At 43.8% G+C, this 26,340-nt stretch overlaps 1 protein-coding gene across 2 annotated transcripts in view; it reads left to right on the top strand.

The window, feature by feature from the left end:
• LOC124616869 (S-adenosylmethionine synthase) overlaps window positions 1–26,340 on the top strand; it is a 281,538-nt gene that overhangs the window by 137,603 nt on the left and 117,595 nt on the right. The window contains exon 1 of one of the 2 annotated variants that reach the window (XM_047145222.1): window positions 17,415–17,462. The exons of the other annotated variant lie outside the window; for it this stretch is intronic. The gene's annotated coding sequence lies outside the window, so the exon portion shown is untranslated. Of the gene's footprint in view, window positions 1–17,414; window positions 17,463–26,340 lie in introns of those variants that run through there. 2 annotated transcript variants of the gene reach the window in all.

Raw genomic sequence — 26,340 nt, 5'->3', positions numbered from 1 at the left:
AGCCATCTCAGATTGAGTGCATCCAAGTCGCGAGGAAGAACTCCGTGTGTGGACCAAGCATAAGATGAACTCTGTCAGTTTTGGGGTGCTTACGGTGTTGAGTGCCGAGTATTACTTTTGTTCATGTACCATACGAGGACTCAACTGTAAATCCAGAAAGGAAACCTGTTATCCAAGTGTGGTGTCACCGCCAGACACCACACTTGCTAGGTGGTAGCTTTAAATCGGCCGCGGTCCATTAGTACATGTCGGACCCGCGTGTCGCCACTTTCAGTGATAGCAGACCGAGCGCCGCCACACGGCAGGTCTAGAGAGACGCACTAGCACTCGCCCAGTTGTACTGACGACGTAGCTAGCGATGCACACTGACGAAGCCTCGCTCATTTGCAGGGCAGATAGTTAGAATAGCCTTCAGCTAAGTCAATGGCTACGACCTAGCAAGGCGCCATTAGTAACATTGCATGTATCTAAAGAGTCTCACTTGTATCGCCACAATCTCCAGATGTACCACAAGGATGGATTAAAGTTAAGTATTCCAGCAGCTACGTACTTTTCTTTATACCATTCATTACGTATCCTGTTTCAGACCTCACGCCATCCTGCTTTAGCTTAGCGCGTGCCTTTCGGCTTCCTCTCATTGTGTCTAGGCTGTCTTGTCTAGACACAACACCAAGCAATAAACCTCCGTTGCGTCCTGTGCCTCGTGGAACTGATATTCTTGTATCTCTGTCGCCTGATAGTCTTGATGATGTGTTTCGACTTTCTGAGAACGAGACCCACGACATTTCTGATGGAGATTACGAAGGACTGCCGTAAGCCACAATAATTTTCTCAATCCGAATTGAAGGATTCGACCAGTGATCAGTCACTTCTAAAACATGCTGCAATGCTGCACACCTGTTAGCCTCTAGACTGCAGGAAAAAACTTGTCAGTATCTGAAATTTTTTTCCTCTTGGATCAGTAATAGAGAAAAAAAATTAATGCAAGTGTTTGAAATTGTGAACGACGCAGAAGATTGGAGACCCTTCACTAATTCTTCAAAAATAAGTATCAAAGCTGTTCTTCTACACTATGGGAACAAATGTGATTACATACCTGCTGGGTATTCAAAAGATCTGAAACAGATTCAGCCTTTTTCTCTGGGAAAGCTTAATTATAAAGAAGATTGGAGACTCTTCATTAATTCTTCAAAAATAAGTCTCAAAGCCGTTCTTCTACACTGTGGGAACAAATGTGATTCCAAACCTATATGCAGGGAGTTGAAAGTTGCCTCCGTGATTCTTATTCAACAGGTTGGCTATTCCAAGTACACCTGCTTCCTATGGGTATGGGGCGATCGTAAAAAATACAGGGATTCGTATCAGGAAATATGGCCTACTAGATCACCGAAAATTGGAGGGAAGACGTATTATTCTTTTCTTTATATATACTAAGATGGTATTTGTTCTTTCGGACATGCTCGAAAGAACAGATATCAGCGGTGACCATGCAGCTGGTTAGAATGAAATTACAATGAAATGAACACCCTTAGCTGCTTACAAGCGTTGACATACGTCAACGGGGACAGATGAAAATGTGTGCCCCGACCGGGACCCGAACCCGGGATCTCCTGCTTACATAGCAGACGCTCTCTCCATCTGAGCCACCGAGGACACAGAGGATAGCGCGACTGCAGGGATTTACCTCTGGCACGCCTCCCGCGAAACCCACATAATGGGCGGGGGCACTATGAATGTAGTGCGGGACAATACGTTGAGGTGGGTTTCGCGGGAGGCGTGCCAGAGATAAATCCCTGAAGCGCGCTATCCTCTGTCTCCTCGGTGGCTCAGTTGGATAGAGCGTCTGCCATGTAAGCACGAGATCCCGGGTTCGGGTCCCTGTCGGGCTACACATTTTCATCTGTCCCCTTTGACGTATGTCAACGCCTGTAAGCAGCTGAGGGTGTTCATTTCATTGTAATTTCATTCTTTTCTCTGTTCGGCCTAAAAGAACTTCTGCTTCCACGTCACATAAAACTTGACATTATGAAACAATTTATTAAAGCACAGTTTTTTACGTGTGGGTCTTCCACAACTGTTCTGTAACGTGTTCATGGTAAACAAATCCGCCACAGCAGTAAACTGCTTTTATTGACAGCAGTCTTGCACGACAGAAATTGCTATACACTACTACGGTTTCGAGGTGTTAACCCCTTCACCAGCTATATCTGAAATCTAGCAGTAGTAGGACGTCATGCCCATTTGTTTACCATGAACAATTTATTAAAGCCCTGTCAAAAGGCGGTGACTATTTCAAGTGAGTTGCCTCGGCTTCAGACGCTGAGATGAAAGAACGGGTTTTCATCGGCTCTGACGTTTGGTAACTAATGAAAGACGAATCATGTGAAGATAAAACAAATTAAATTTAAATATCTCCTCGGTTATCTTTTAAACACGGTGTTAACGAGTATCTTGACGACTTAAAAGACCTTGATTACAAGACTGTAATAAAAGACATGCTGGATACCTTCAAAGTATTGGACGTCCCAATGAGCTTGAAGCGGCACTTTTTGGACTACGTCGTCATCTCCCAGAAAATTTAGGTTCTGTGAGTGAGGAACAGGGAGAAAGGTACCATCAAGACACTGAACAAATGGAACGGAAGTACCGTACCAGGATCGCCGTGATGCTTGACGGCTGACTAATGGCTGCTGCACACACAGTGTCCTCAGGCAGTGCACAGAAGATAACGCAACGGAGATTTGAAGGAAAAAAGAAGAGACATTAACAACGAATCCTTTGACTGCGCAGTCACAAGTTCAATCTTTAGCAAGACTGTTTTGAAAGTGTTGTGTTTACAGTTATGAGAGAAAAACAGTAGCTGCTAACGACTCACTACGTGCATCAGGGGTGCAACAGAAAATGAGTGTCCGGGAGATGCAGAAATCAAACTTCTGTGGAATGGATGCATTACACTTCACAAAATGGATATCGTCGACATTCAAAAAAATGTTCAAAACTGATAATTAACTTTCACCATGTACACTGAATAAAAATGGTTTGTCACAACGGTCACAAAGGTTCGCAATATCAAGAGCGAAGGTGAAATCGTTGGGAGTTACAAACCTTGCAGGACACTGTTAGGTATACAATCTTAAAGAACGCGTGTAGTATCGTATTGGTGTAAGGGACGATGAGAACTGTTCGAATGTGATGGCATGCAACCGAATCCGAAACAATCTGTCTTGGAGCTTGTCGTGAAACTGATTATCCTTTAAGGCGTAGCTACACATAGTGCGATAATATGTTTTACATGCATGGGAAAAACAAACATCCATAGGCTGAATTTGTCAAGTGGTTCTCCAGATGGTATGAATTGCAATGTCACACACTTTTCAGGAAGGATGGTTTGCTCTAAAAGAGTGTGATTTTTGTGCACAGACTAGGAATCAAGCAAAAGCAAGTCATTTCGACTGCTTTTGGTCAAAAGTAGTGCTCATACTATAGTTGTACTCCTCCTACGCCCATTTTCCCACTCTTGGTTGCTGTGACGTAAATATTCCCTACTGCCCTTGCAATATCACGTACACGAGAAAGAACTGTAGGGGAGCACCTCCAACTTCTCGTAGCACAATAAACAAGTTTCTAGCCAATTTACCATCCAGATTAACAATCGGTATAATTTTATGCAAATGCGTTAAGCTATTGATGTTAGTTAATCTCGTTACGGGTTTCCTGATACCTATAATTTCCAGTATTCCTTTCATATGCATGTCCTCTTCAAATTCATATTGGTCGAGGTTGAGAACAAATTCCTTACTGAATGATAGGATAAGTTTGTTTAACTCATCCACATATTTTCAGGCCGATGCTGTGCATCGTTAAGTTGACGCCTTGTCTGAAATTTCGTTATCTTAGGTCTTTCAGTTCTGCAGCACTGTTTCGAGTCATCTAAAGAGCCACTGCTTCCCTTAAAATCACTGTAATCAATGTCCCGAGCAATTTGATGTGCATAACGTAGTAATCACTATCAAATGCACATCCTATAAATTGTATCGAGCATCCTTGAAACGGACAAAAACCAGTTTTTGTAACAAGTATGCCTTGTCCTCTTTTGAAAACCCTTAGTTTTTATTATTCACTACACGATCATATTGCTGCGGACGTATTCGGAATCTGTTGATAATCGTTTTTTTACTACGTTGCGGATGATATTTCATGTACGTAATAATGTTCAGTACCCGCTCCTTGGACAAAAATTGTTCTTTACTACGTTTCACTGGAGACTGGATTTGCTGCTCCTTTTCCAACAAGAATGATGAACTACATGGGTCGACACCAGTTTCAATATCGCTTTCACTTGTTAAACATTGATAAACACGTATCGCCATCATTGTACTCCTTACGTACATCTACTGCACAGTCGAGTGTATACGACATCGCACATTTCACTGGCTCATCTTGCAGAAACGGTAATATTTCATCTGCCACTTCTCTCTCACTCTGCGAAATTCCTTGGCTGTCTTTCTGACGAAATGTCAACTTCGCAAATTCCGTGTCAGCGGCAGTCAGTAGCGAGCCAGCGGGTGTGTTGAACCTTCCATCGAGCTACAGACCCCCTTGAAGATGTCTCCCGCAGACGGGGACGAAACGTTGGGAATTGAGACAAAATTCATCAACCGACCACGGCATAATAGCCCGGATAATCATTATGGACATGACATTTCCGGCCGTGAAAGTCTACATTTTAGTACTAGCAGTAGTACTGTTGTGAGTTAATCGTCGACTAAGCATTTCAACTACAATCCGTAGCCTCATGCTGTGCTCACCATTGGGTACCTCCGGCTGCCATTTGCAGCCAATATTGTGGTTGCTTGGTAGACAATACGTGGTGCATCGAATCTACATCTACATCTACATTTATACTCCGCAAGCCACCCAATGGTGTGTGGTGGAGGGCACTTTACGTGCCACTGTCATTACCTCCCTTTTCTGTTCCAGTCGCGTATGGTTCGTGGGAAGAACGACTGTCTGAAAGCCTCTGTGCGCGCTCGAATCTCTCTAATTTTACATTCGTTATCTCCTCGAGAGGTATAAGTAGGGGGAAGCAATATATTCGATACCTCATCCAGAAACGCACCCTCTCGAAACCTGGCGAGCAAGCTACACCGCGATGCAGAGCGCCTCTCTTGCAGAGTCTGCCACTTGAGTTTGCTAAACATCTCCGTAACGCTATCACGGTTACCAAATAACGTGCATAACGTAGTAGATCACTATCAAATGCACATCCTATAAATTGTATCGAGCATCCTTGAAACGGACAAAAACCAGTTTTTGTAACAAGTGTGCCTGTCCTCATCATCATTTCATCCCCACTGTCGACGCGCAAGTCGCCCATTGTGGCGTCGAACTCAATAAGACCTGCAGTTGACGGCCGAACTTCCCGCCTGGGAACTGCCGGCCACTGACGCCATACGCTCATTTCGATACCCTCCTACTCCTCAGCTTGTGAGAAGACAAGTTTGGCAAAGGAAAATGTCGAGCACAAAGCTGCATAGCTGAGAATGCTGGAAGCACTATGCGATCTTCAAGCAGTTACAAGAGCTGTGTCACGACAACTGAACACTTCATCGTCCACTGTTCGAATAGTGCTGCGAACAATTTTGAGATGGTACCCCTGGCACAGTTCCAGACTGTCGTGGATGCAGATGGTCTTCACACTAAGCAACGTTTGTAACTTAGAATGTAAACACGGTATGCTGTTAACAAATATTACTCTCTTAAGTGTAAACTAAAATGTATTTACTTCATTGGTTTATTCCATAGTTTTCTTTCGAAAGTCCTCGCAGATGTTTCAACAAAGTTTCAATGTTTTACGATCTTTCGTTTTTCAAGAGGGCCTTCTCAAGCAGCGAGAGCTTAATTCTAACCACCCTGTACTTCAACACACGACCGTCCTCACAAATTCTCATGACTGTGTGTCTTCCCAAATTGTTTAAAGTTTCGCAGCAAACTGTAGGTCCCCCTATAATTTAGTGGGTAATTCACTTCAAAGGTCGGAGGAACGCAACGGCATATCACCTGGTAAATACCATGCCTGGTAAAGCACTGTAGTGTTCAAGCTTACAGAAAATAAAAAGACTAAATTCGGGCAACAGGGCATTTTTCGCCAAAAATGAGCACCACATCAAATGCGCTAAAACCAAAGGTCTACTATATGTCGAGCAGTACTTGGAGATGTCTATCAGGGAAGTTGTCACTAATCAGTTTTGATAGTTCTCAAATACGAAACATTCCATCGTTGCTATTTGAGTATTATATAGAATATTGTTATGAAGATTTCTGCGTCACATTTTAACGAAGCCCCTCCAGCCCTTAACATTTATTATCACACAAGCTGCTACGCCCCCTCCTCCTCTTATACAGCACTCCGTCTTCAGGCCACAAGTGGCCCATCGGGACCATCCGACCGCCGTGTCATCCACAGCTGAGGATGCGGATAGAAGGGGCGTGTGGTCAGCACACCGCTCTCCCGGTCGTGACGATGGTTTTCTTTGACCGGAGCCGCTACTATTCGGTCGAGTAGCTCCTCAGTTGGCATCACAAGGCTGAGTGCACCCCGAAAAATGGCAACAGCCCATGGCGGCCCGGATGGTCACCCATCCAAGTGCCGGCCACGCCAGACAGCGTCTAACTTCGGTGATCTGACAGGAACCGGTGTATCCACTGCGGCAAGGCCGTTGCCCTCCTTCTCTTATACCACGAAGTAATTGGCACTTGATTGTTGGCGTGCTGACACCAATGTTTTCTGATAGTCTGCATATCCAGTTATGCTGGTCACTGATGCGGTAATATAGGGATCGTGTCAAGGTGGCAGGGGTGAAATACAGGGAGCAAAAGGCTATTTACAATTTCTACAGAAACCAGATGGCAGTTATAAGAGTCGAGGGATATGAAAGGGAAGCAGTCGTTGGGAAGGATTCTCTCAGAGACAGCAAAAGACTTGGAAGAGCAGTTGAACGGAATGGACAGTGTCTTGAAAGGAGGATATAAGATGAACATCAACAAAAGCAAACGAGGATAATGGAATGTATTCGAATTAAATCGGGTGATGCTGAGGGAATTAGATTAGCAAATGAGACACTTAACGTAGTAAAGGAGTTTTGCTATTTGGGGAGCAAAATAACCGATGATGGTCGAAGTAGAGAGGATATAAAATGTAGACTGGCAATGGCAAGGCAAGCAAACATGAAGAGAAATTTGTTAACATCGAGTGTAGGTTTAAGTGTCAGGAAGTTGTTTCTGAAAGTATTTGTGTGGAGTGTGGCCATGTATGGAAGTGAAACATGGACGATAAATAGTTTGAATAAGAAGAGAATAGAAGCTATCGAAATGTGGTGCTACAGAAGAATGCTGAAGATTAGATGGGTAGATCACATAACTAATGAGGAGGTATTGAATAGGATTGGGGAGAAGAGAAGTTTGTGGCACAACTTGACTAGAAGGGGTCGATTGGTAGGACATGTTCTGAGGCATCAAGGGATCACCAATTTAGTATTGGAGGGAAGCGTGGAGGGTAAAAATCGTAGAGGGAGACCAAGAGACGGATACACTAAGCATATTCATATTACTGGGAGATGAAGGAAGAAGCTTGCAAAGGATAGAGTAGCATGGAGAGCTGCATCAAACCAGTCTCAGGACTGAAGACCAAAACAACAACAATCCAGTTGTGCTGGCCACTGATGCGGTAATATAGGGATCGTGTCAACCGCTTCCGCATCAACTACTGCCTGAAGATGGCGCACTGAAGCGCCGAAACTAGTTGCAAAAAAAAAAAAAAAAAAAAAAAAAAAAAACATAATGACGGATGTAGGCGTTTCATTTTCTCATAGTCGTTTTTAAATTAGTTATACAGAAGTAACCATTAATTCTGGAAAGGGTAAATAACTTACAGAAATTTTTAATACAGCACTGAATGCAATATGTCTGCAAGTTTTATTCCAGCCTAACACTGTTAGTTCCCGCCTAACACTGTTTGGTGGCTTGCGCGAATGAGCTATACCAACAGTCATCGCAGTCATCATAGAGTCGTATAACGGTGCAGCGTGTGCGCAGTGCTGTTTATGATTTCATGAGTCGAAATCCGCTACTACCATCAGAGACAATTCAGGACTAAATATTGCAAGCCACCACCTCAAAAACAAACTGTTATTAATTGGCAGAATCGTTTCACCGAAACTGGCTGTGTACCACATAGAACGCCAGGTCAGGGTAGGCCAGCAGTCTCTGATGCAGCAATTTTGGGTTCGGCAATCTTACATTCGTAGTTTGGGTAAATCAAAGAGAAGTGCCTAATGTTACAGCGTGGAATATATTACGGAAATGCCTGTCAACCCTACAAACTGGAATGTTGCAAGCTTCGAGAGAAAGTGACAAAGAAAAACAGGAGTGTTTTGTGTAGAAATGTTTAACAAAATGCAAACTGAAGACTATTTTCTTAGTAAAATTGTGTTCCATGGCAAAGCCACCTTCCATATCTGCGGTAAAGTGAATCGGTATAATTTTCGGATATGGGGCGAGCAGAAATCACGTCACGTAATCCAATACGTACGGGACTCGCCTCAGGTAAATATTTTTTGCGCTGTAATCTGTATCAAGGTTCGGTCCTTTCCTTTTTTCCGAGTCTACTATAACTGGTATATCATATCTGGACATGCTTAAACATTATACATATAATGCCTCAATTACAACAGGATATGGCACCAAATTCATTTTCTAGCAAGATTGCGCGACGCCACATTATCATTGTGAAGCTGTCGCTTATATCTGTAGGAATGTGCCGATTTGGCTTCCATGTGGTGGAACAATATTGTTGGTTGGTTGATTTGAGGGGAGGGGACCAAACAGCGAGGTCATCGGTCCCATCGAATTAGGGAAGGATGGAGAAGGAAGTCGGCCGTGCCCTTTCAAAGAAACCATCGAACCATCCCGGCATTAGCGACAATACCCTGCCCACCACGATCACCTGATTTAACTCCAATGGAATTCATTGTATAGGGTTACATTAAAGACAGAGTGTTTGTTCCTCTGCTTCCGGAAAACGCTGACAAGCTGCGACAGTGGAAAACACTAGTAGTTGCCACCATACGTCAAGACCTGCTTCATAGGATTAGGCAGGTAACTGACTGGAGATGTTAACATTTGTCGTGTTACGAAAGGTCGCCACACTGTAGATTCGTAGATAAAATTTATACGAGGGGCGTTCAGAAAGTAAGCTCCGATTGGTCGCGAAATGGAAACGACTATGAAAATCCGATAAAGCTTTGCACAGATGTGTTGGGTAGTGTCTCTAGTATAACCCCAGTTAGCATCACGTCGCTCTTCTCATTTCTGAGCTCGCAGTGAGTGCGTAAAGATGTCTAGAAAATAGTGTCTGCCGCCAAGTACGAGGGCCTGGTGAGAAATTTCGCCTGAAGCTATGCAGCTAACATTACATAACTGTCGTGCTGTTTCTTCTTCAAGACAATTCTCAGCCGCATTCTGCAGGGGCAATGAAGATGCTCCTGCATCGTTTTCAAATGGAAATGTGAGATTACCCACAATACAGTCCGCAATTGTCTCCCCCTGAGTTTCATCTCTGGTCACATGAACCGCTGTCTTTGAAGACAACATTTTGACACAGACAACGAGGTGTAGGCCAGCGTGGAGAATTGGCGGACAGCACTGGCGGCTGCCTTCTATGATGAGGCTATTGAAAAGTTGGTACAACGCTATGACAAAAGTCTAAGTCAGAACGGCGACTACGTAGAGAAGTAGCTGAAAGGTGTAGTTAATTGTTACAAGTAAAACATTTCTGATGTTCACTGTGGTTTCAATTTGGCAATCAATCGGAGCTTACTTTCTGAACAGGCCTCGTAGATATACTGCATTCATGGCTGTATCGAACATTTCTGCAAATTATTTAGCTTTTTTACAATTAAAGGTTGCTTTTGTATAACTAATTTGTAAACACCCTGTATGTAACGGATAAGGAGCAAAAAGGGTCATAAAGGCATTCTCTGCGCTCGTAGGTGGCACACCGCGCCTCGTACACGTCCACCGCGGCGCCCGGGAGTCACGGCACCAAGTCACGGCACCTGAAGATGGGCGTACAAGAGGCCGAAACCGGTCGTGTGATAATAAAAGAACTTTACAACTGTAGCAGCATTTTCAGCCTCTGGTATAATGCTCAGTTGCTGATGTTCCTCCAACAGGACACTGATTTTAATTGATGAAAGGAGAAAATATAAAAATACAGGGCAAATGAATCAGTTGAAAGGGAATACAGACGTCTAAAAAATGAGACTGACAGAATGAGCAAAACGGCTAACAAGAGACCACACGGCAATCGGATTTTTGCATTTCTTTGTGTTTGTGGTACGTGAAGTTCAGAACTCAGATATTAATATTCCGAAGAAATTCGAAGCAAGTCTCGGAAATTGTCGAGAAAATCCAGTTAGAAGTTTTCCGACCCTCTTTAAAATGCTAAAGTAAGATCATTTGTACAAGCAGCATGGATCTGTGGTAGACTGCTCACCTAACATGTGAGGGACATGAGTTCGATTTTCATTGGATTAAAATTTTTAAACAAAAGTACATGCTCTATGAGCGTTCCTGTGAAGCATACAGTACATATAGATAGAAAAAATCGGTGGTGTTAGAGAGTGACAATTGCTGGCTCGAATCTCGTTACGATCATTATTTTTTCCGTTTTTTCCGCGTAGTTCGAAAACGTAAGTCATTTAAATATAAAATTTATCAAATGTATACTAATTAACATATGCCTAATAGTTATTTCTATGAAAATTAATTTCTAACTGCATACTGCAGATACAAATCCAGTTTTCATGCGAATTTAAATTCTTAATTATCGAACAATTATCTTTTATGAAAGATTTTTTTATCAAGACAGTTAATCAAGATTATTTGATTTTAAAAATTTAGAAATTAATTTTTGTTCCCTCTTTATGTATTTTACATTGCACGGAAATGCTCGTATAACATGCACCTTTGCTTAAAAAGCTCAATCACTTAGGAATCGAGAACATGTCCCCCAAGTGTTTGCCGAGAACTCTACCACAGAAGCACCCTGCTAATGAATCAAACGACCTTACTTTAGCGTACTAAAGAGAGTCGGAAAACTTCAAAGAGGATTTTCAAGCGATTTTTTAGAGTTACGTCGAACTGCTTTGGGATATTTATATTAGATTTCTGAACTTCGCGTACCATAAATATAAAAAATACAAAAATCCAATTTGGTCTAAATGTAAGCAGGGACAGCTAGAGGAAGCTAGGAGAAAGATTGATACTACCTGCAGGAAAATTAAAGAGGCGTTTGGAGAAAAGAGAAGTAGCAGTATGAATATCAAGAGCTAAGACTGAAAAGCAGTACTGCGCAAAGAAGGAAAAGATGAAAGATGTAAGGAATACATAGCGAGGCTATGCAGGGGAAATTAACTTATGCAATATCATAGAAAGGAAACAGGATTTTTTTTTTTTTTAATTTGTGGTAAGGTCCTATGGGACCAAACTGCTGAGGTCATTGGTCTCTAAGCCTACACAGTATTTAATCTAACTTAAACTAACTTACGCTAAGTACAACACACGCATCCCTGCCCGAGGGAGGACTCGAACCTCCGACGGGGGGAGCCGCGCGACCCGTGACAAGGCGCCCCAGACAACGCGGCTACCGCGCGGGGCTGGGAACAGGAAGTAGCTGATTATGAGATGGCAGATACAATAATGCGCAGAGAATTTGACAGAGCACTGAAAGATCTCATACGTAACATGTACCCTGGAGTAGTCAACATTCCCTCAGAGCTGTTGATATCCTTGGTAGTGCCGTCCTTGACAAAACTATTCCACCTGTTGTGCAAAGATGGATGAAACAGTCTTCAACAAGAATGTAATAATTCCATTTCCAAAGAAGGCAGGTGCTGACAGGTGTGAATACTGCCGAATTATCAGTTTACTAAATCATGGTTGCAAAATATTTACACGAACTATTTACAGGAGAGTGGAAAGACTGGTAAAGGCGAGCTCGGAGAAGATCAGCTTGGGTTCTGGAAAAATGTAGGATTACGCGAGGTAATACTGATCCTATAACTTACAACAGAAGACAGGCTTAAAATGACAAGTCTACCTTTATAGCTTTTATAGATTTCTCTAAATCTTTTGACATTGTTGACTGAAATACACTACATGAAATTACAGAGGAAACAGCTCTTAATTTAGGAAGCGACAGATTATTTACAGCTTGTACAGAAACTAGACGGCAGTTACATCTACATCTACATTGTTACTCCGTAATCCATCATATGGCGCTTTGCGGAGGATACCGAATACCACTACTAGTCATTTCCTTTCCTGTTACTCTCGCAAACAGAGCGAGGGACAAACACCTATCTATATTCCTCCGTATGAGCCCTAATTTCTAGTATATTATCTTGGTGGACCTTACGTGCAATGTATGTTGGAGGCAGTAGAATCGTTCTGCAGTCAGCTTGAAATACTGGTTCTCTACATTTTCTCAGTAGCGATCCTAGAAAAGAATGTCGCCTTCCCTCCAGGAATTCCCATTGGAGTTCTCGAAGCATGTCCGTAACACTTCTGTATTGTTCGACCCTACCAGTAACAAATCTAGCAGTCCGCTTTTGAATTGCTTCGATGTCTCCCTTTAATCCGAACTGGTACGGGTCCCAAACACTCCAGCAGTACTCAAGGATAGATCTCACCAGCATCCTGTATGCAGTCTCCTTTACAGATGAACCACACTTTGCCAGCTGCTGTGGCCGAGCGGCTCTAGGCGCTTCAGTCCGGAACCGCGCTACTGCGGTCGCTGCTACGGTCGCAGGTTCGAATCCTGACTCGAGCATGAATGTGTGTGATGTCCTAAAGTTAGTTAGGTTTAAGTAGTTCTAAGTCTAGGGGACTGAGGACCTCACATGTTAAGTCCCATAGTGCTTAGAGGCATTTGAACCATTCTGAATTTGAACAACACTTTCCCAGAATTCTCCCAATAAACCGAAGTCGACCTTTCGCCTTTCCCACCACAATCCTCACATGCTCATTCCTTTTCATACCACTTTGCAACGTTACGCCCCGATATTTAAACGACGTGTCAGTGTCAAGCAGGAACTACTAATGCTGTACCCGAACATTACTGGTTTGTTTTTCCTTCTCATCCGCATTAACTTACATTTTCCTGCATTTAGAGCTAGGGGTCGAAGGGTATGAAAGAGAAGCAGTAGTTGAGAAGGAAGTGAGACAAAGTTATAGCCTATTTGTGACTGTTGTACACTGGCCAAGTGGCAAAGGAAACTAAAGAAAAATTGGCAAATGAATTAAAAGTTCAGGGAGAAGACACAAAAAATTAGAGTTTTTCCGATGATACTGTAATCCTGTCAGACACAGCAAAGAACTTGGAAGAGCAGTTGAGCAGAATAAATGGTGTCTTAAAAGGAGGATATAAGATGAACATAAACAAAAGCAAAACAATAGTAATGAAATGTAGTCAAATTAAATCAGGCGATGCTGAGCAATTAGATTAAGAAATGAAATACCAAAATTAGTAGTTGAGTTTTGCTATTTGGTAGCAAAATAACTGCAATAGTCGAAGTAGAGAGCATGTAAATTACAGACTGGCTGTAGCAAGTTAAGGATTTCTGAAAAAGAGGAATTTATTAAATATATAGGTTTAAATGTTTGGAAATAGTTACTGAAGGTATTTAACTGGAGCGTAGTACTGAAGTGAAACGTGGACAATAAGCAGTATAGACAAGACAACAATAGAAGCTTTTGGAATGTGGTGCCACAGAAGAACGCTGAATGAGGACTTAATTGAGTGTTACACCTGGAGGATTGTGTACCACGAACACACGATGGAATATGCACTAGAAACCGCTGTAAGCAGTTTCTGGAATTTTCTGTTATTGTTGTCTGAGACATTAATTGTGTTATGTGCAGTGTTTATAAATACAACGAGTTCTAGATATTTAAGTGCTGTGTAATTTGTTACAAGTATTTTGACAATATTGTTAATTCTTTAGTTACAGTGTTTTATGGTGAGTAAAATCCTATATACCGGGTGATGAAAAAGTCAGTATAAATTTGAAAACTTAATAAACCACGGAATAATGTAGATAGAGAGGTAAAAATTGACACACATGCTTGGAATGACATGGGGTTTTTTTAGAACCAAAAAAAAAAAGTATTGCTAGACGCGTGAAAGATGTCTTGAGCGCGTCGTTTGGTGGTGATCGTGTGCTCAGCCGCCACTTTCGTCATGCTTGGCCTCCCAGGTCCCCAGACCTCAGTCCGTGCGATTATTGGCTTTGGGGTTACCTGAAGCCGCAAGTGTATCGTGATCGACCGACATCTCTAGGGATGCTGAAAGACAACATCCGACGCCAATACCTCACCATAACTCCGGACATGCTTTACAGTGCTGTTCACAACATTATTCCTCGACTACAGGTATTATTGAGGAATGATGGTGGACATATTGAGCATTTCCTGTAAAGAACATCATCTTTGCTTTGTATTACTTTGTTATGCTAATTATTGCTATTCTGATCAGATGAAGCGCCATCTGTCGGACATTTTTTGAACGTTTGTATTTTTTTGGTTCTGATAAAATCCCATGTCATTTCAAGCATGTGTGTCAATTTGTACCTCTCTATCTACATTATTCCGTGATTTATTTAGTTTTCGAATTTATACTGACTTTCTGATCACCTGGTATTTCTAAAACTAGTTATGTAACGTGTGAACGATTAAGCTATTCTTCGTCGGTCATGCACCGTCTTGTGCGTTGACAAAGAATAAGGTGGAACATCTGATATTTCAAAATGAACTGAATTTCTTTAATGTTTTAACAATTTACACTGTCTTGAAAAGGGACATTTCAAAATGTTTTTAATTTGTAATTAGTTGTTGATAATAGTATGAGGTGCATTCAAGTTCTAAGGCCTCCGATTTTTTTTCTAATTAACTACTCACCCGAAATCGATGAAACTGGCGTTACTTCTCGACGTAATCGCCCTGCAGACGTACACATTTTTCACAACGCTGACGCCACGATTCCATGGCAGCGGCGAAGGCTTCTTTAGGAATCTGTTTTGACCACTGGAAAATCGCTGAGGCAATAGCAGCACAGCTGGAGAATGTGCGGCCACGGAGAATGTCTTTCATTGTTGGAAAAAGTCAAAAGTCACTAGGAGCCAGGTCAGGTGAGTAGGGAGCATGAGGAATCACTTCAAAGTTGTTATCACGAAGAAACTGTTGCGTAGCGTTAGCTCGATGTGCGGGTGCATTGTCTCGGTGAAACAGCACACGCGCAGCCCTTCCCGGACGTTTTTGTTGCAGTGCAGGAAGGAATTTGTTCTTCAAAACATTTTCGTAGGATGCACCTGTTACCGTAGTGCCCTTTGGAACACAATAGGTAAGGATTACGCTCTCGCTGTCCCAGAACATGGACACCATCATTTTTTCAGCACTGGCGGTTACCCGAAATTTTTTTGGTGGTGGTGAATCTGTGTGGTTCCATTGAGCTGACTGGTGCTTTGTTTCTGGAGTGAAAAATGGCATCCACGTCTCATCCATTGTCACAACCGACGAAAAGAAAGTCCCATTCATGCTGTCGTTGCGCGTCAACATTGCTTGGCAACATGCCACACGGGCAGCCATGTGGTCGTCCGTCAGCATTCGTGGCACCCACCTGGGTGACACTTCTCGCATTTTCAGGTCGTCACGCAGGATTGTGTGCACAGAACGCACAGAAATGCTAACTCTGGAGGCGATCTGTTCAACAGTCATTCGGCGATCCCCCAAACCAATTCTCTCCACTTTCTCGATAGTGTCGTCAGACCCGCTTGTGCGAGCCTGAGGTTGTTTCGGTTTGTTGTCACACAATGTTCTGCCTTCATTAAACTGTCGCACCCACGAACGCACTTTCGACACATCCATAACTCCATCAACACATGTCTTCTTCAACTGTCGATGAATTTCAATTGGTTTCACACCACACAAATTCAGATAACGAATGATTGCACGCTGTTCAAGTAAGGAAAAGTCGCCATTTTAAGTATTTAAAACAGCTCTCATTCTCGCCGCTGGCCGTAAAGTTCCATCTGCCGTACAGTGCTGCCATCTCTGGGACGTATTGACAATGAACGCGGCCTCATTTTAAAACAATGCGCATGTTTGTATCTCTTTCCAGTCTGGAGAAAAAAATCGGAGACCTTAGAACTTGAATGCACCTAGTAGGTCAATAATGTAACGGTTGTACTATTAAATACCGTATTGACAGGATTTTCTCGTTTGCAACCCTTTTCAATTTCAGTAGAATATTTGTTCCTGGGTACACGAGCATGTTTTACCTTGGAACAATTTTTCACATTTGAAAAAACCTTACTTTTCCATAGTAATTTTTGAAATTTCAGAGAAAAATTGCAGCACACATTAACTGACAGCTATTTTTTCAAGAGAAGATAATATATTAAACTTCTATTATAGAGCTGGCTGGAGGCGAAAGTCTCAAAAAGTACAACTCTCTCCCCTGCTGAACAGAATTGGGGAGAAAAATTTATGCCACAATTTGACTAAAAGAAGGGATCGATTGACAGGCCACATTCTGGAACAACAAGGAATCATCAGTTTAGTATTGGTGGCAAGGGGGGGGGGGGTAGTTTAAAATTCTAGAGGGAGATAAGTAGATGAATATAGAAAGCTAGTTCAAACGGATATCGGTTGCAGTAGTTATTCGAAGATGAAGAGATTTACACAGGATAAAGTAGCCTGGAGAGCTGTGTCAAGCCTGTCTCTGGACAGAGGACCACAATAAAAACAGTCTGACGAAAGAGTAACCTTGGCGACTGTTATTGATATTTCGCAATATCCGCAGTATTTATCACGGCCATTAGTTTGACGTGACAGTCACACGTCATCATCAGTCTCTGTACCCGCCCTCTGCCGAGATTAGGAGCCAAATCATGAATGCGTCGTAGACATCGTCCGCAGTTTTGACTGCTTGAAATGCCATTTGGCAACCGTGACCTCGAAGGCACGTATGTTCCTTGTACGATAAATGAATTTAGATTATAGCTTTTTTGCACGCATTACGTCTGTAGTGACCTCGATGTTGAGGGCGTTAAACTTATTCTATTTCCCCCTTCTTTATATGCGTCTTGAAGGCTGTTCGTACGCAGTCTGAGTAAATGAAATATATGCGTGAAACGTCGAGGAAGCAGCGGTGTCGCTGTGAATATCAACTTGTTTAAATACTGTAAGTCATTCGTGCTATTAGTATTTCTAAAAAGTTTTACAATAACACATTAGCTACGCAAGTAATAAAAATACGACCTTCTCATAAATTTCAGGATAATAGTGCTTACGGGAAGTTTGCTGACAACCGTGGCCTCGAAGGCACGCGTCTTCCTCGTACGGTAAATGAATTCAGGTTATACTTTTTTTACACGCATTACGTCTGTGGTGACCTCTATGTTGAGAGCGTTAAACTTATTCTTTGTCCCCTTTTTTTTACATGCTTCTTGAAGGCTGTTCGTTGTCAACATTGAAACCCAGAATCTCGAAAAGCTCTCGATCAGTTTACTTCAAATCCTTACACGATGTTCTAAAAAACACTCGGATGGACATAGGCAATATTTTTAATCCATACATATAATAAAAGTGAATGTATGTATGTGTGCATGTTCCACATCGCTTCCTAAACCACTGGACCGATTTCAACCAAACTTGGCACTCATATCTCTTACTGTCGGGCAACAATCGCTGTGTGGGTAATAACCATACACCTATTATAGTTTAGGAGTCATGACGCCATAAACAATGAGACGCGTGAAAAACAATCCTATCGTGCATTACGTTTAAATTTATTACTTCTGTGGTACAAATTCTATTCGCAATAAAATTCGCAGACTGTTTCCACATATGCCGCTAGATGCACATACAAAATTATATCATGGTACCACACATATTTCAAGAGGTATGACGTCATAAACGACGGCATGCGTGAAAAGCTGCCGCATTGTGCATGACGTTTAAATTTATTACTTCTTTGCAACTAAATTCTATTCCCAACGCATTTTGGAAACAGTATTCACGTATGCCGCTGGACGTACCCAAAAAATTGTATCATTGTGCATCCTGTATACTAACGGTCCCAACCGGTTTACCCTTTCATTTAAGCGACTTCAGTTCCCAATCAAGGTTTCATTTGCAATAACAATAAACCCGACTCAAGGTTAGAAAGAAGGGGAAGAGGAGATGGCCAGTGAGGGGGGTAGGGGGGGGGCAGGGTAGGGGAGGAAATGGACATAGGGGGGCGGAGGGAAGAGAGAGGAGGGCAGAATGAGATGGACATACAGGGTGGTCCATGGATCGTGACCGGGCAAATTATCTGACGAAATAACCACCAAACAAACAAAAAAAAAAAATACAAAGCCGGAAACTTGTCTAGCTTGAAGGGGGAAACCAGATGGCGCTATGGTTGGTCCGCTAGATGGCGCTGCCGTATGTCAAACGGATATCAACTGCGATTTTTTAAATAGGAACCCTCATTTTTATTACATATTCCTGTAGTACGTAAAGAAATATGAATGTCTTATTTGGACCACTTTTTTCGCTTTGTGATAGATGGCGCTGTAATAGTCGCAAACATATGGCTCACAATTTTAGACGAACAGTTGGTAACAAATAGGTTTTTTTTAATTAAAATACAGACAGTAGGTACGTTTGAACATTTTATTTCGGTTGTTCCAGTGTTTGTGAACTTACCATTTATGAGAACGCATGCTGTTACAGCGTTATTACCTGTAAATATCACATTAATGCAATAAATGCTCAAAATGATGTCCGTCAACCTCAATACGTGTAACGACATTCTTCTCAACAGCGAGAAGTTCGCCTTCCGTAATTTTCGCACATGCATTGACAATGCGCTGACGCATGTTGTCAGGCAGTGTCGGTAGATCACGATAGTAAATATCCTTCAACTTTCCTCACAGAAAGAAATTCGGGGACATCAGATACGGTGAACGTGCGGGCCATGGTATGGTGCTTCGACGACCAATCCACCCGTCATTAAATACGCTATTCAATACCGCTTCAACCGCACGCGAACTACGTGCCGGACATCCATCATGTTGGAAGTACATCGCCATTCTGTCATGCGGTGAAACATCTTGTAGTAACATCGGTAGAACATTACGTAGGAAATCAGCATACACTGCGCCATTTAAATTGCCATCGATAAAATGGGGGCCAATTATCCTTCCTCCCATAATGCCGCACCGTACATTTACCCGCCAAGGTCGCTGATGTTCCACTTGTCGCAGCCATCGTGGATTTTCCGTTGCCCAGTATTGCATATTATGCCGGTTTACGTTACCGCTGTTGGTGAAGACACTTCGTCGCTAAATAGCACGCGTGCAAAAAGTCTGTCATCGTCCCGTAATTTCTCTTGTGCCCAGTGGCAGAACAGTACACGACGTTCAAAGTCGTCGCCATGCAATTCCTGGTGCACAGAAATATGGTACGGGTGCAATCGATGTTGATGTAGCATTCTCAACACCGACGTTTTTGAGATTCCCGATTCTCGCGCAATTTGTCTGCTACTGATGTGCGGATTAGCCGCGACAGCATCTAAAACACCTACTTTAAAAAAAAAATTCTTTATTCAATACCATTACAATTATACAAATATAACCCACTACCTTAATTCATTAGTGGGTCCTACCAATGATATATTTACATTAAATTTTGCAGCTTAGTGTACTGTTAGTGTGTGAGCTACAGTTAATGTTAGTAACAATGGGCAACTAATGTCTACTTGTACTATTATACCTAATTACTATTACTAATTTAATTATATATGTATTCTGCAGCGTCACATTGTGCCAGTGAAGAAGATATAAACCTACTTTTTCACGCCCTGCTCTTCGAGCTAATCCCGAAGAGCATGCCCCTGGCACTGGGCGGGCCTCGATGTTAATTCGCTGCAGTCTATCTTAATTTCTTATAACTAAGTCCTACAAACTAACCTATCCTACGTCATGTCCGGTGTGTGTGTCGCAATTAGTAGTTGTTCCCCATCCCCCCTAGTCCTGCACGTGGCGGATCCTAACTTAGATGTAGTCGGCCAGTCCACGCACAGGCGGTATGGGAATAGGGCTCTTTGACACAATTGGTGGTTATTGTCGCTTATTGTTTACTGTATCTCTCCTAAATAGTCAATTAAAACTTTTCGAGATACCTCGTTTGCCAAGGTGTTTAGAGTCTGAAAAGTCTCCTCTCGTCTAAGTAGTTGGTGTGTGTCACGGTTGCGTAGTCTGTCTCGCAGTGTGTTGGCGATATCATTGAAGAGGGGCACTCGTAAACTACATGCTCAGGCGTTCCTTCCGGATCGCCACAGTCGCACGCTGGTGTTGTCCTTTTCCCAAATCGACATAGATAAGTCGGGTAGGGTCCATGGCCAGTGAGAAAGTGGATGAACCCTCGCGTGGGCTCGAAGTACTTCATTCCAAGTCGTTCCCTCACATCGGGTAAGAACTGGAAGGTTCTTCGTCCAGTCTCTTCTGCCTCCCAAGTCTCCTGCCAAAGCTCCTCCCCTCTTTTCCTTATCTCTCTTTTATCCCCCACTCTGGTACCCATAATATCAGCAATCTTCTCATAGTTTCCCTTCTTGACCCAATACCAAGCCGCCTCTTCTCTTATCTTTATGTCCAGGGGGCAGATCCCCATTATGACTAATAGGGCCCCCCCTGGAGATGTTCTATAGGCACCCACGGATCTTAATACCATGCTTCTCTGTACCCTTCTCACTGCCATGGCGGGCACTACCCTCGTGAGCCTGTGCGCCTAGACTCCCGAGCCATAGCCCGCAACTGAGGTTAAGATACTATTATGATATAGTCTAATTAGGTGTGGAGGGAGATGGAATCTGTTGTGACCTATGGAGATTAGGTTATTTAATATCTGAAGGGCTCTCTCTGAGTGACAGTTTCAATGTGCTTTCCGAAGCTCCACCTCTCATCAATGATAACTCCCAGGTAACGTGTCTCTCGTCGTCGGAGAACTGGTAATCCGTCTATTCTGACAGTCGGGTTTCTAATAAGATTTCCTTTTAGTAGTAAGTAGGTGGATTTACTGGGTGAGATCGTCATTTTAGTCGCGTGGCACCACTGTTGGAGTTTGTCTAATGCTGTCTCTATTTTTGGTTCAATGTCTTCGCGGCTACGGCCGCCAACCAACAGGAGGAGGTCATCCGCGTAGGCTATCACCTCTAGCACCTCATCGCTCTGTTGTAATTTATCTAATAAAGGCTCCATATGGATGTCCCAGAAAAGGGGGCCCAAGACGGAACCTTGGGGACATCCTTTGGTAATTATCTTTCTGATTCTTTCGCTATATGATGATAACCATACCTCCCGATCGTTACAATAGCTCCTCAGGCAACCATATAGAGGCCCTGGACACTCTTTCTCTCGCAAGCAAGAGAAGAGCGAAGGCCACCAAAGGTTGTCGAAGGCGCCACTGATATCAACCATGATGCAAACCACGTATTTGTGTGGGGTCGAGCCACAGACCTCGGCCGCCAGGGCGATTGCATCAGATGCTGACCGCCCCGGCCTGAACCCGAACTGCCTGTCGCTCACCCCACACAACACTCGATGTGCCGTCAACCTGTCAGCCAGCAATTTCTCTAGTATTTTGCCAAATATATCTAACAGGCAAATCGGCCTGTAAGATTTTACTTCCGCAGGGTTCTTGTCCGGTCCTTTCTTTATAATAATTACATTTGCCGTTTTCCATCTCTTTGGGAATTTTCCCTGTCTGAGGCATTCGTTATATAAGTGTATTAGTGGCGCAGTCAGCTGAGGCGCCAGAAACTGCACCACCTCCGCCACAATGCCGTCCGGCCCCGGTGCTTTTCCTTTTTTCAATGATCTTATGTGGGTTGCCACCTCCTCCTCTGAAAAGGGGTAGACAGCCGTCTCATTACTGTATTCTTCTTGATCTTCGTCTCTGAGTTGTTTCTGTTCCTCTGTTTCCCCATCCGCATTATCGTCAGGCAACAGGGACCGGAGGAGGACCCCCGCAGTTTCCTGCCAGGACTCCGTCATCCCGCCCCCGTACCTGACTGTTGATAACTCCAGAGGAGAGCGGATTTTCTCCCTCACCAGCTTGTATGGAAGCCCCCATGGGTCCGTAACCAACTGGTTGATCACAAAATTCTCCCAACTTCTCATCCTGACTTCGCGTAGTTCCTTTTGGAACTTCCGCTTTTCCTCTCTATATAGCACCTGCCACCTTCGGCATTCCTGCCAGACGACACTGCGCTGATAGTGCCTTCTCAGCCTTCTGACAGATTGACGTAGTTCACTTAGTTCAGCAGACCATGGTGACGGAGAGGCCGCCATGGCCCTCCTCCTTGTTGGTACGGCTGCCTTCACCGCTCTTGTCACTGCATTCACCAGTTCCTCTGCTCTCTGGTCTACGTCTATGTCCAGATGCATGTCGCCTTCCGGTGATGGAGGAATGTCACACTCCCTGGCTAGGCGTTCCCAGTCGGCTCTTCTATAATTTAGTTGCACCTCCCACCCTGTGGCCCAGCGGCAATCTCGTTCTCCCAAGGTAAAACATATCAAATCATGGTCGCTTGTGGTGGCGTTCTCTATGACTCTCCAATTTTGAATACTGTTAGCCATATTTGGTGTTACAAGAGTGACATCAATATTTGTGCCTTGTCCTCCCCCTGCAGCATAGGTAGGAGGATTGCCGGGCCTGTTTGCCACCACAAGTTGTGATGCCATTATGAGTTCCTCGATTTTTTCTCCGTTAGCATCTCTTGTGCCACTGTACCACAGGGGGGATTTTGCGTTAATGTCAGCTGTTACTACTACTATTCTTCCCTGCAACGCCGTGGTAACTCTCGCTAGATGGTCTATGTAGAGTTCTATGTTGTCCCCATATTGGAAATACATGTTTATAAGAGTTATTGTTCCCATAGGGGTTTGAAGCTCCACGACGTTGCAGTGGCTAGTTGTGAACAGTGAGAGTGTGGTGACTCTCAGGAGTTTATTTGTAATTATGATTGCGGCCTTCGGGTCATCTCCTCTGCTGACTATTTGCCAGCTCGCAGCAGCAAAAGCTATTTTTCCAGCCAGGGAGTATGGCTCCTGTAGACAGAGTACATCTAGTCTCCTCTCTTCCACCTCCCTTCGGAGCTCCTGCATAACGAGTCTGCTGTTGTGACTGTTAAGCTGTCCAATAGTTATTTTTGTCATTACGGGAAGTATGTATGTATTCGGTCATGTGGCCAAGTCTTGCTCCAGTCGAAAGCAATTCGTCCGTATGCTACTACCGATTGTTCGTATAAGTCGTCAAGGTTAAATTTCTCTCCTCGTCTTTCGAAAACTTTCTTGAGCAGATCTCGCAAGGCTCCGAAGTCGGTGGGGAGATTCACTGATTTTAGCTGGATTCTGTCAACAGCCTCCATAACCGAGAAGGTTATCTTTTTGCCTTCTTCGTGTCCTACTCGGACCACATGTCGTAAGGCAGTGGTCAGGGTAGCCGGCTGCTCTAATCTGGATAGTTGCATAGTGTACTCCAAGTTGGGGTACACCCTAACCGGATCGACCGGTGGCACTCTGACGATTGGAGAGCTTTGTACAGTGGGGCTCGTACATGAGCTTGTCACTGTATTTTCTTGAATGGGTTTTTGGTTTGTATGCTTAGTGTGATTGTCTTTAGGCGCTACCACAGTCACAGGATGCCCTTGCCGTTGTTGGTATAATTCCGGCTTTGTTCCCCGGCTTCCAGAGGAGAGAGTTTCAGCCATGAGGGGGAGATTGGTTTGTATGCCAATGTCCATTGTTGGGAAGTCAGTCTGAGTTGCTTTATCTCGTGTTTCAGTTTTAGTGGCGCAGGAGAGCGACCTCAGAAAATCCTTGAATCTGTTTGCCCTCATGGCGTCCCTCCTCCTCTTGCTCGGGGACTTCGTTTTGGCATCCTGTTCGGCATGCCTGGCTCAGCCATAGTCGGTTCTGGAAATTAAGCTTTGCTCCAACATTTTGTATGTCGGGCAATTCCTGCCTGTGGCTCCGCAAGACTTCTTTCCTCGACTTTTACATGGTATACAGACTGCCGCCGCTTTGCAATCTTTGCGGCCATGACCATGTTCCCCACACTTAGCGCACGCCGGCTCCCTGGTGCACAACCTTAAGACGTGATCCAAGTCTCCACAGTTGTGGCAACGAGGTACCACGACATAATCTTTTGTGTTAATGGCATGGAAGCCAACATATATTCTGCCCATTGTTGTAATGTTTCTCCACATTTGCGCTGACACCTCGGCGACGTGATGAACAACATTACGACCCCGTGGCCCAGTCTTAAATTTTAATTTGAAGCAGTTCTTAAATTCTTCCTCATTAATTAGGTCAAAATTTTGCTGCCTAATTGTTTCTAGTAGTTCTTCATTAGTCATTATTGTAGGAACGTCATATAATATTACTAGGGGATTTCTTTTCCTCGGTGGTTCGCATTTGACCACCGAGTTCAGTTTTAGGTTGTTCAGCAGTTTTTCTTTATCTTCCTCTGAAGCCACTTCAACTATGACAGAATTTCTACTTGGTTTTACTTTTTTAATTCTTATTTTGTCTTTAACAGGGTCTATGCTTTTTGTAAAAAGTTCTTGGATCTTCTTGACACTTGTGTCTTGCCCAGGTAGTGTCCTGAGGAAGACTGCTGTGTCTGTTCTTTTTGTGATTTTATCTATAGTGACTTTAGTCTAGTTTTGTGGGCGCTTAGTGGGCGCTTGCGCGGCCACGGCTGCCCACGTCTTTGCCGGTTGTTTCCTCAATCTATCGTTCTCCTTTTCAAGTTCCTCCGCCCTTCCTTCTAGTTTAGTGTGGGCAATAGCCCATGCTGCCAGCTCATTCTTAATAATGGCGAACCCAGCTTGGCTTATTTTGCCATTTTTAATTTGTTGCTCCATAAGCGACGTGATTCTAGTATATCTTTGCATCACTGTCTCATTCTCTGCCTGTCCCTGCTCGTCCTGGGGAGAGGGATCAGGCGCAGTGGAAGCTCGTTGAGGCGCACACGAGTCACTCGTTTCGTTTGTAGCCATGATGAACGAGTGAAGAAAAAAAAAGGGGTGGAAGCCCGTCTCTTGCCCCGGACCGGCTCCTCTGGCATGGGGGGGGGGGGGGGGGGGACTTCTGCAGCTCACCCACCGACCTCGCCCCTAGGTCAAGGGCACTTCAGAGCTGCCAGGTTCAGCGCACCGTCGCCAGTGCACTGGTCCTCCTCGGTGTCACCGTCGTCGACGATTTCACGCGACGCTCCTCGGCAACTGCACCCCGCACTCCGGAGAGGCGGATGCACCTCTCGCCCTTCGCCGCCTACTTGCCCGAGTTTCCACCTTCCGGCCAAGGCACCTACTTGGGCATCATCATTTGTTGCAGGTCATGGTTAACGTTTCACATGTGGCTGAACACTTCTTGTTTCCTTAAATAACGTAACTAGCCGGCGAACGGTCCGGGCACTTGGATGATGTCGTCCGGAATACCGAGCAGCATACATAGCACACGCCCGTTGGGCATTTTGATCACAATAGCCATACATCAACACGATATCGACCTTTTCCGCAATTGGTAAACGGCCCATTTTAACACGGGTAATGCATCACGAAGCAAATACCGTCCGCACTGGTGGAATGTTACGTGACACCATGTACTTATACGTTTGTGACTATTACAGCGCCCTCTATCACAAAGCGAAAAAATTGGTCCAACTAAAACATTCATATTTCTTTACGTACCACACGAATATGTAATAAAAAATGGGGGTTCCTATTTAAAAAAACGCAGTTGATATCCGTTTGACCTATGGCAGCGCCATCTAGCGGGCCAACCATAGCGCCATCTGGTTTCCCCCTTCAAGCGAGACGAGTTTCGTTATCTGTAGTTTATTTGCTTGATGCTTATTTCGTGAGATATTTGGCCCGGTCACTATCAATGGACCACCCTGTATATCCAATTACAATATATATTTAGCAGTTGCAAAGCAATTGTGTGTTCGCCAGTGTAGTATGAGTGGCGTTCAATAGGTAATGCAACACTTTTTTTTTCTCGGCCAATTTCGGTTGAAAAATGAGGAATTCGTTATGAGACGTCGTGGGTTATTCCCGCTTCAGTTCCTACAGTTTTATGAAGTTCCTGTTGATGGCGGCGCTATACGTAGGATTATAATGTCGTCTGTAACGGAGGTGCGTTCGAAGCAGAGAGCTGTCAGTGA

This window comes from Schistocerca americana, chromosome 1, assembly GCF_021461395.2.
Source record: "Schistocerca americana isolate TAMUIC-IGC-003095 chromosome 1, iqSchAmer2.1, whole genome shotgun sequence".
NCBI classification, from domain to species: domain Eukaryota; kingdom Metazoa; phylum Arthropoda; class Insecta; order Orthoptera; family Acrididae; genus Schistocerca; species Schistocerca americana.
Note: the sequence above shows the minus strand (reverse complement) of the source record. Positions and strands in the feature narration are given on the sequence as shown.